The sequence below is a fragment of the Salvia splendens genome, unplaced genomic scaffold (assembly GCF_004379255.2).
Source record: "Salvia splendens isolate huo1 unplaced genomic scaffold, SspV2 ctg559, whole genome shotgun sequence".
NCBI classification, from domain to species: Eukaryota; Viridiplantae; Streptophyta; class Magnoliopsida; order Lamiales; family Lamiaceae; genus Salvia; species Salvia splendens.
The window spans coordinates 406-9,802 of record NW_024599217.1 but is presented as its reverse complement, the minus strand read 5'-3'; the positions used below and the strand labels follow the sequence as shown (position 1 = coordinate 9,802).

The 9,397-nt window shown below is 34.4% G+C and overlaps 1 pseudogene; it reads right to left on the bottom strand.

Moving 5' to 3' along the window:
* Positions 1–3,321: 3,321 nt before the first annotated feature.
* Positions 3,322–8,675, bottom strand: LOC121790594 (annotated as a pseudogene).
* Between the last annotated feature and the right edge of the window lie 722 nt (positions 8,676–9,397).

Here is a 9,397-nt window from a genome sequence, read left to right as displayed (position 1 = left end):
CGTCCGCCCCAGAGTGCAAAGACTAGTATAATTAAATGTTTCACTGTAAATACTAGAGTTTGATGTGAGATATTTTTATGAACTTCAATTCTTCAAATATACTTAGTAATTATCGTATGGTTTAGGCTTGAGGGTGCAATGCATAAATGCAATATACTTCACAAAATACATCCGACTTGTATAATTATAGTATTCAATTTTAAAGTCATATATATGTAATATGCTTCAGAATATTAATGGTATATTCAATTTTAAAAATACTCATACAGATTATTTTTCCATGGCAAGTGAGGAAAATATAAGTTATAATTTTTTGGTTTATGGAAGGCAAGAAAGCAGGCAAAAAGACGAAGGCCAGAGATGAAAGCCACTAAGCATTGTCTGGCCATTGGCCGACCAACACACTTAAGTGGGCGACAACACACACACACATACCCTCATTTGTATATAAATATAAATGCATCACACACGCAAATAGAGGAGAGGAGAGGAGAGGAGAGGTGACGATATACATACATATTAGTACTAGGATTGGACCTCATCTGGTTTGAAATGGACAAGAGTGAGTGATGTTTGGTAATCTGTCAACTCCTCACCTCCTCGACTGCATCTGCATGCCTCACTCTTTCTCATAAACTCTCTATTCATATTTTCACATTAATTGACTTTAAAATATACCAACAATACTCTTTAAATTCACCTTGATTTGACGTTAAATCTAACAATGAATATGATACTCTTTTAATAACAAATTTCGTTCATATTTGGGTCCGCACGTAATATTTGAAAGTAAAATACTCTCTCTCTTCCAAATTACTCCTAATTGAGTCGTATCACACTCTGAATTTTCTAAATTAGTTGAGTCATTTCTTTTATAGCAAATAAAAATACATTAAATCTTACTCACTACTTACTTTACGATCTTTCATATATTATTTTATTCTTTTTAATCCACTAATTAAACACAGTATTTTTAAATTTCATGACAAAAAAAATAAATAATTCATCAAGTAACAAAGGAGGGAGGATGAATAAATTAAGAATTATTTTTTCAATTGTCCTCAAACGAAAATTTTCAACACTTGCATGTTTAAATCTTAATGAAATATCGTGTGATTACGTGTATTCGTTTGATGAGATGACACATACTTGTATAATACAACGTCGTTTTCTTTTGTAAAACAAAAAAATGTGATAACATGGCGAGGCATAGGTTGCTGATTTTCTTTCTGTATAAATATGTCATCAAGATTTCAGAATAGATTAATCAAAGAAAAACCAATTACGAATAAATTATGCTTCTTATTTATACGATAACGCTTTTTTATAGTACTAATGAATTTGAGTATGCGACTGAAAAGTGCACTTGTGTCAAATCGATTCAATTTGTCAAATAGTACATCATACCTCCCAAAATTTAATTGATTCTTATTTTTTGACATCTCAAATTAAATAGACCATTTTCTATTTTAACAAAAATCATTATATTATTATCACTTAGTTTATGTTATTCTTATTTCAGTTTTTAAGTAAATCTGATTTATGACTCATTAAAATGAAATTTTGTTAGTTTAGTAATTTAAAATTTAAAATAAAATAAAAAATTATTCTCTACTAAATTATTCTCTTTTCTTTTAAATAAAATAATACTATATATTTTTTATTTTTATTAAAATATTCTGTACTAATAAATACCATGCATAAGGCCGGATGAAACTGAATAAGTTTTCTATCCAATTTAATTTATCAGTGTTTAAATTGACTCAAGTGTATCGGTGATTATATTATGAAGATTGAGTAGCCCAACATTTATCAGAGCTAGAAGAAATTAATCCCTTTATCATAAGACTCATCTATCATGAGTTTGGTTTTAAAATATAGTACATGATAGAAATCTGTGGGTTCCATTCTAAAATCAATTGGTGAGAAGAGGATGAGTCATGAGACTTATATAGTGGATTAAGCTCTTTGTGTACATCAATGTGGGATATTGTTACATTCATTTTATGTTTCAATTACCAACAATACCTAGTGGAGTCTTTTGGCTTAAATGACAAGTTATTTGATACAATTGTAAAATAATTTCATTTGATAATTTTTTATATGCATTATTAGATATGTGTGATAGATGAATCATTGTGCACCCAAATCCTTTAATTAGATAATTTTATCACTCTAGATTTGGATTAATTATTTAATCATTCTTCAATTTAAATTTCAAATTTGTGTGCCCCATTAAATTATAATTAAATCATGTTCTCCCAACTTTTCAAGATATTCTAAGAAAATATATATAGAAGATTGAAATGTACAAATAAAAGAAGTCAGATACATCTTTTTATCATGTAGAAATTTAAAAGAGAAAATAGAATTTTGGTTACCATCAGCGACAACAAATAATGTTGGAAACAATCTATCAGAGAATTTTTGGAACTAATGGATTTATTCATAATAACTATCATCAACAGGAATCTACTTTATCTGATAGTGTTTTGAATATAGTTTTCATGATTTTCTCGATAGACCCTTTTAGTCCTCTTCTTCCAATTCCTGATAATTGAATAATTCATAGCATTAAATTTAGTAGAGATACGTTCAAGTGAATTCGGCATAACTAACACGATTGATATACTATTTGAATTGAAATTAATTCATTCAATTAATTTCAGCTAAACGTATATATCTTCCAATTCCATGTATCTCACGCAATCGGAAACCAGTACAATTTGTGCTTTTGCCTACATTAGCAATATTGACACTGCAGCTTTTCCAGCAATAATAAATCTGATGAACAGTATGCATTATTTCATAGCCTTTTATTTTTCTTCTATAAGTTGATTCAAATTAATTTATTAGGACCTTCAAGGCCCGTGCCATTTATTCTTGCAATTCTGTCCATCCGGAGCCAATTGCGCTTCCCTTCGAGCGGCCCCATGTCACTTATTCATCCTTCAAATTGTTTGCTTGCACTATAGTTGATAGGAGTCATATCTCTTTTTTTATTAGTTAATGATAGGAGTATTTACTATAGTTTATGTATATTATTAATTAATTTAAACTTAAACACGATAGAAGGAATGATTAAATTATCTCATGCTTATAAGAATATTGTTTCCAATAATTGTAAATTTCTTAATTGTAATACTAATACTACCAACCAAAATATTTCGGAGTAATTATAATTTATAGTATGCTCCAAAATTTTGAAGTCATGAGCCGAAGAAAACACCAAACTGCTTTTCTTTTTCATTTTACATCTATTAAGGAGTAGTTCGTTTAATTAAGCAGTCATTATGGAAATAGAAAACGGAGAGAATAATATATTAGAAAAACTAATTAATTAAAACCATCATCTTTTTTTTTCTTTCTTTTTTTTCCTGAAAGATCAGCTACAGACATAACTTTACACCTTTTTTCACTAGGAAAAACACAAATCAATCTAATGGATCCATGGCGCTCTCTTTTTGTGGCTACCTCACAAAGATGTCTCCATGTCCAAATACTTGATGTTAAATACACTACTCTTTCTTCCCACTTCATAGCCCCAACAAAATGTAGTACACCAATGTTATTGGCAACGCAATTAACATCCCAAATATCACCCTGCCACATTCACACACAAATTAGTAACTACTACTACTACTACTACTACTACTACTATATAATTCCAATACACAAAATGCCACTCAATTATATGGAATGTTAAATGAAATTATGTGTTAGAATAGAATTAAGAAAAATATTTTCCTAAGAATCCTATGCATGTAAATGTGTGAAAAACATAGTAATATTGAAGGATGGAGATATGGTTACCCCGTGCTGAGAATGTCAGGGTGTACATTATACTCCTTGGCAAAAACAAAGGGACAATTCCTTGGGGTAGAGCAGCCTGCATTCCAAAAATAACACACAAATATATTACTTTTTGTAATACTATTTTAAATACTTTTTGTAAATGTAGCAAGCATATTACTACTATATATTTTCCTTCACTGTCACATTGTCCTGTTGCATTTGAACTTATTGAACGTCCATTTCAAGAATATATTTAATAAAATAATAATCCCATTTTCTGCTTTCTTCTTTTGTTTATTAAAAAAAATCCTAAAAGAGATAGATTCACGTGTGTCTGTCATGTGTTGGAGTATTTTAGTGAGATTCTTCAAAAAGGAGTTCACTTCACTTGATTTTTTAAGTATGGGGGACCATAAATCTCAGAATATACATGGACTGTCACCAAATTACAAAAATTATTATTCTCTACCTGTTAATTAAATAAGCTTAAAATATTGTCTGAGATTTGTCTTCCCTCTCATTAATCACTCACCAATTCCCCCATTAATCTTATTTACTACTACTACTCATGATACCTAAATATAGGGGTGGGTCGGTACGGTATACCGTACCGACCGTGCCATACCGCATACCGTACCGGAAAGTACGGTATGACAAAATTCAATACCGATACCGTACCGAATTTTCGGTATACCGAAATTCCGGTATACCGGAAATTCGGTATGATATTTTTTGATACCGTTACCATACCGTTATTACGGTATACCGTACCGTGTTTCGGTATACCGTTAAAAAACGGTATACCGAAACACGGTACGGTAAACCGTAATAACGGTATGGTAACGGTAACGGTATACCGAAAAATAATTGGTTTCTTGATTTGTTCATTTACTAATTGGTTTCTCGATTGTTCATTATTTTTTGCTATCGGTAATTCGTCCATCACTATATTCAATTTTATATTTTGGTTAGCATGTTATCAAGTATCATATTATTTGTTGTTGCCGATGATGTTGATCTTTAAGTATCTTTTAATATATATTTATGGATTATTTTGATTACATATATTCAGAATTTTATCCCATAATCGTGGTTAATGATAAAATGAAGGTACTTATTGATTATTTTTGGCTATTTAGACCAATAGTAGTAATAATTGGTCTTATAAATAAAATCTCCAAATAGATTTACAAGTGTAATGAAATAAAGATTCAATTTTTCCCCCTAGACTTTAATTTCAATCTATCATTATAAACATGCATACAAATTCTCAAAAATATTAACAAGGCACGGTCTTCCTTTGATTTGAATAAATTTTTAAAATACTAGCAAATAATATTTTTTAATGTGAAAATACTAAAATTCAACATATATCAAAAGTTGGCTCATTTGTTGGTTATGATGAGTATATTTTAAAGTTAATGGTTTAGGATTTAGGTTTCAAGGTTTGAGTTTTTAGTGTATAGGGTCGCTATATTGCAATAAAATGAATCTCGACTAGAAAGTGTCTCACCAGTGCAATATTAAATTATTGCAATGTAAACTTGCTCCTACAGTTATAACTCAACGGTTAATTCATATTTTCACAGATTTAAAATGCTTTTTAATTTTAAGTCTGATATTTAAATGTCAAGACAGTGTATTAAAATGTCAACACAAATATGTGTTGAAATTGTAATGTGATCGTATTGACATTTTTAAGAAAATGTAGCATTTAAACACACTCTTGTGTCTATGTAGGGTTAATGTGATTGAAAAAGTATAATCCAAAGTAAGAGGATGTCGAATATTATTTTGTTTATCATTTCACAACTTTTATTTCGCAAAATGAAATAAATATGAAGAAATTAAAATGACCCGTGCATCGCAGGGGCGTGACACTAGTTAGTAATTTAAATTGGACATTTATTTCTCTTTAAGAATTAAGAATGACTGATCAGTATCCTATTTATTCATCCTTCAATTTAAGTAGTATATAAAATAAGATAACATACAATGAATTAAACACTAATTAAACGATTTGATTCATTTTCAGCTGCACATATTTTTAATTGACATTTTATGAAGTATGACGAAGAATAAAACAAAATTTTTAATTACTTTGTATATTTGGAATATGACATTACACAAAGAATCATATATTAAATAATGTGAGTTAATACAAATTCTTTCAAATGTGCTCTGTTGAAACATATTCCCGATATCGTATTTCCAATGTTCTTTCGGTGTTATGTGCTATTGTGTTTATTATATTTAATAGGATGAGTTGATAAAAAAATAATTCAGGTTAATTTTGAATTTGTTTGAATAAATTATCATTTGAATGTTTAATTTTATTGTATTAATTGATGTATTAAATTTTTTTAATATAATATATATATAAATGTAATATATATATTACAACATATTTATATATATATATATATATATATATATATATATATATATATAAAATAATCTATCGGTATACCGGTATACTGTGGATTCGGTATATACCGAAGTTTCGATATACCGTGGTATACCGGTATACCGCGGTATAGAAAAAATTGATACCGTTACCGTACCGAAACACTGCGGTACGGTATCATACCGTACCGGAAACTGCGGTATACCGAAAAATCGGTATTTTCGGTATTTTTCCGGTACGGTAAGTCCGGTATTACGGTATTTCGGTATAATTTCCCACCCCTACCTAAATACTATCATATGCTCCCTTCTTCGTTACAAATAGTCACATTGATGGACGACACATGTTTTAATATCATAGAAAAAGAAAGGACCTGGACAATGGCGACGCGCAAGAGAACACCGCGAAGGCCAACGGCGATGGAAGCGGCAACCATGACAGCTGGTCCTGTAAGGAATCTCACAGCCATTGCAAAGGTCGCCACCGAATTCCCACATGCTATGATCCTCGGCTGCAATGCCATGAACAGACCTGCACCGTAACCCCACACTTCAATTAATTTCTCTTTTTATTTAATTTAACTTAACACCTCCTAATTAAGTACTTTATTTATTGGCATGCCACAATTAAAGAGGCAGACATGTCATCATCATCATGCCATGCCATGCCATGCCCACCCACCCACACTCTTGCCTACCTTTGCCTTTTCAGCATGCTTTCTTGCTTTTCTCTTTCCACAGTTTCATATGATTACTTTCATTACATTGCTAATTACTAGTTTTGATTAATAATAAATGCAATTAATTAAAGAGAGAAGCAATCACCTAGACTGAACATGGCCATTCCAAGGCCTGCATCTGACAGTATGGATATGGACTTGGCTATAATTGCAGGCATCTCCACATTCCACCTATAAAGGGTAAAGATTTAATTAGAAATAAAACAAAAAAAAAAATAAAATAAAATTAGTAGTAGGAGTATTACCTGAATGAAACTAGAGACCATGTTAAGCCAATCAAGCTAGAGTAAGTGTTGGGATTTCTAATGAGTTTCCTCCAAACCATGATCAAGATGAGCCTTGTCATCACACTTGTTGGAGGCATCACTTTCAATTTGTTCTCTCCCACTTTCTCTTCCCCATTCTCTCTCTCCTTCCCAAAGCTGAAATCATCTCTCTCCACATAATCCTCTTCATTCTCCCTCTCCACTATATAATCAACCAACATTCAAATTTTTTCAAATTAAAAAAAAAACTAAAAAATAATTAATTCTCACCTTTTGTCGGAGAAACAGTGACCCTAACATGATCTTTCCCATTCTGATCCAACGAATTATAATCATGGCCGCCGAAAACATCCGACACCGGAGAAGCGCTGGAGCTCCACACAAACATATGCAGATCCTTCCCTCCCTCCTCACTCCTCTGCTTCTTCCCGGCCGCCTTGGGCGAAACGATCCCGGGATTCGGCGCCGGATAATGCGCCGCAGCAGCTCCGTGGTGGAACCTAGGCTTGCTATTGTTGTTATTAACATTATTATTAGCAGTCTCCTCGTCGAAATTGGAGGGGCGAGGGGTGGGGCCACGCGATGGTAACGCCTCACCGGCGCCGAAGTTGGAGTTGCGGTGGCCCATCATGGAGTAGAAATCGGTGTGGTTGAAGCTGGAGCCTCTCGGGTTGGGTTTCGGGAGGATTGGAGTGAGTAGATCTCGGCGTTGGTGAGATTGGAGGGGCGGGGGGTGTTGGAGGAGAATCCCATGGATCGTCTGGAGAAGATGTCCGATCTGGAGGCGTTGGATTTTCTGACGGTGACGTGGAGCTTGCCGTCTTCCTTGACTTCAGCGTCCGTCTCTAGCGGGTGGCGGCCGTCGAGGACATGACGTCGGAGTCGACGTGGATGGAGACGATGGAGGCGGCGGTGGGGGAACTGCTCGGAGATGAGGAGCTTGGCGCCGCGGTACTCGAACATGAAGAGCATGAGGGTATACCAGATGATGCATTGGAGGACGACGATCTGGACCATGAGGGAGCCGGAGAAGTCGCCGTACATTCCTTTCAGCAAAGGGATGCCCATGACGAGGGTGTTGGGAGGGTGGAGAGGGAGAAGAGGGTGATGGTCCACTCGAGGCAGCCGCGCTTGGTGACGTTGGCCCAGACGGCGAGGAGGGCCAGGACGATGAGTTTTTGGAGGGTGTCGGCGGCGATGAAGCGGAGGTTCATGGTGTAAGGGTCGTTGCTGGCGATGAAGTGGAAGGAGAGGAGGGGGACGGCGAACAGGGCTACGAAACGGTTGATGCCGGAGCACTGGTCCGGGGTGAAGATCTTCCACCATTTCACGGACCCGTAGGCTAGGATCATGGCGACGTACAGCGGCACCACCGCCGTCATCACGTGGTAGAAGTCTGCTCCGGTTATCATTTTTTTTTTTTGGAGATACTATTATTAGAGGAATGTAGAGGGGAAGAGCATATGTTTGTGAACGTTTTGGTGTGGTTTGGTTTGTTTTGGTAGAGAGAGAGAAGAAGGGGAATTAGGAATAGTATAATGTTTTTGGAGGTAGAGAATTGCAGCTTTGAGAGTAGCAAAGGAAGCAAAGAAAGCAAGGTTGCACTTGCAGTCCCCAAAGCAGCAGAGAGGGGTGGGGGTGGGGGTGGGAGTAATTATATTTGCCTCCCTAAACTTTGTTTTTATCCTGTTTGCTTTGACAAGAGAGAGATAATTTGAAAGTTGATATTGTGGGTGGTGCGTGTTTTGAGAAAGAGAGCTTTTTGAGCTCTTCTTATTTGCTTCGATTCGCTTTTCGGCTTGTGGGCTAGTACTAGTAGCTAGGGAGGGCTACAATCTACATAATTGTTGTGTAGAGTACTATAGGTATTAAAAAAATGTGTTCGTGTATTCCGACATGGAAAATAGGAGAATAGTATGTGAGATTATATTATAGGTAGTGGTGGTGTAGAAATGAGTTTGTTTTCTCGGACATCCATGCTTTCATATTAATTAATCGAATGTATTTAATCCCATTATGTGTGATCTCACATTTCCATTATTTGTATGGTCATGCGTGATAACATCCAATTCGATAATGTAAGTGTTACAACTCTTTGAAAGGCCAGGGTAAGGCTTATTAAGATTACTTGATATGAGACAAGAATGAGTTTCAATACATTTTTGCAATGTGCGAGTCGGAATGATCATC